Consider the following 1,645-nt stretch of genomic DNA (forward strand, 5'->3'; position numbering starts at 1 on the left):
ATGCGTCGGGGCTCAAGGGATTTTCAATTTTCCAACTCAGGAGAAAGACGGTGCCAGGTGAGTTATGACAATACACTTTTTAGTAGAGCTTTTTAAAGTATATTAGATATATAAGTACTTTTGTGTAATTGTGTCATAGCTATTTATATGTATGTGTCTCTTTGCAAGTAAGCTCAGGTACTTATAAATGTAGTAAACTACTCATTTCTGTTATTGCCTCGGGAGAAAACTGAGGACCTTCCCTTTATAACAAGTAGCAAGAACTAACATTTAGAGTAGAGTTAAAGGCTTTATTATTTGCATTTCAATATAATGTAGTTAGAAGTTAAACTCATTAACCCCAAATTAGAGGCATTAAGTTTTGGTTATAAGTATTAGGGATCTTATTTACTATTATCTAGATATGCTATTTGGATTGATCGCTTGGGTGCAGGGAAAATAAAGTCAAAATATCTTTACGCCTGCGAGGGTCATTTCTCCAATGAAATGAAGTTTAAAAATAAATTGATACCTGACGCAATTCCCGATAATAACCTCTTAAGTAAATCATATTTACCAACACCCAGTTTTAAATATGATATTGCGAGTCCTAATTATCGAATTAGGAACGGATCATTTTTTGCCACAATCGTTAAAAGACCGCATGGATTCATGCGGTGAATCTAACAATTTATTTTTACTTGCATCAGTTGCAGACGAGGCTCAGGGGGAAATAAGGGATTTTAGTACAAAAAAATTTGAGCGCAAATTTTTGTGAAAGAGGAAGCCAGACAAACTTATGTTTAACGTCTGTTGTAGATAGTGAACAGAAATTGAAAAGGGAAAATTCCAAGCTGAAGACAATTTTAGAAGAGAAAGGCAGATATATTTGCTACTTAAAAAATCAGTTAGCAGAGAAAAAGAAATGGGCTATAAGGAAAAGAGTTTTCAGCAAAGTCAGAGTTTCCGTAGAAATCTTCCTCCTCAAGTTAGTATCATAGTTGAAGATAGTTTAAAAAACTGTAATCGCCAACCCAATGGTCGTAGATATGACAACTATTTCAAAACTTTGGCTTGAGGTGTATATTTTCTGTCTCCAGTAGCTTATAGGCACTTAAAGTCGCTTCTTAGATTCCCTGAAGGGAAAACTCTCTACGAGTTCGTTTCGGAGTGGCCCCATTACCCCGGTTGTAGTAGTAGTTCTTTAAAATGTTTAGAGTTAAGAAGTCGGGGTTTCACACAGGATCAAAAATTTGTGTCTGTTTTATATGACGAAATGGCACTTAAGAGTCATATGCAATATGTCACCAAATATGATAAGATTATAGGAGTTGAGGACTATGGTGACTACAATCGAACATGAAGAATATCGAATAGTGCTATGACTCTTATGGTTCAAGGCATAGGTGGAGTTCCTTGGACCTATCCATTATCATATTTTATTGTCCATGGCTCATGTAAAGGGCATGTTGCTAAGAAATATATTTTTGAGGCCATTACCCAACTACAAAATATTGGTCTCACACCTTGTCATTTTGTTTGTGATCAGGGATCTAATTTCATATATTTGGCGAGAATTTTAGGAGTTTCCGAAGAACGCCTATATTTTCAAGTAAATGGCAAGGATGTCTTCTTTTTTTTCGATTCTCCACATCTAATATATTAA

General features: G+C 35.1%; 1 pseudogene; it reads left to right on the forward strand.

Moving 5' to 3' along the window:
- The first annotated feature begins 904 nt into the window (after positions 1 to 904).
- Positions 905 to 1,645, forward strand: LOC129244232 (uncharacterized; annotated as a pseudogene).

This window comes from Anastrepha obliqua, chromosome 4, assembly GCF_027943255.1.
Source record: "Anastrepha obliqua isolate idAnaObli1 chromosome 4, idAnaObli1_1.0, whole genome shotgun sequence".
NCBI lineage: Eukaryota > Metazoa > Arthropoda > Insecta > Diptera > Tephritidae > Anastrepha > Anastrepha obliqua.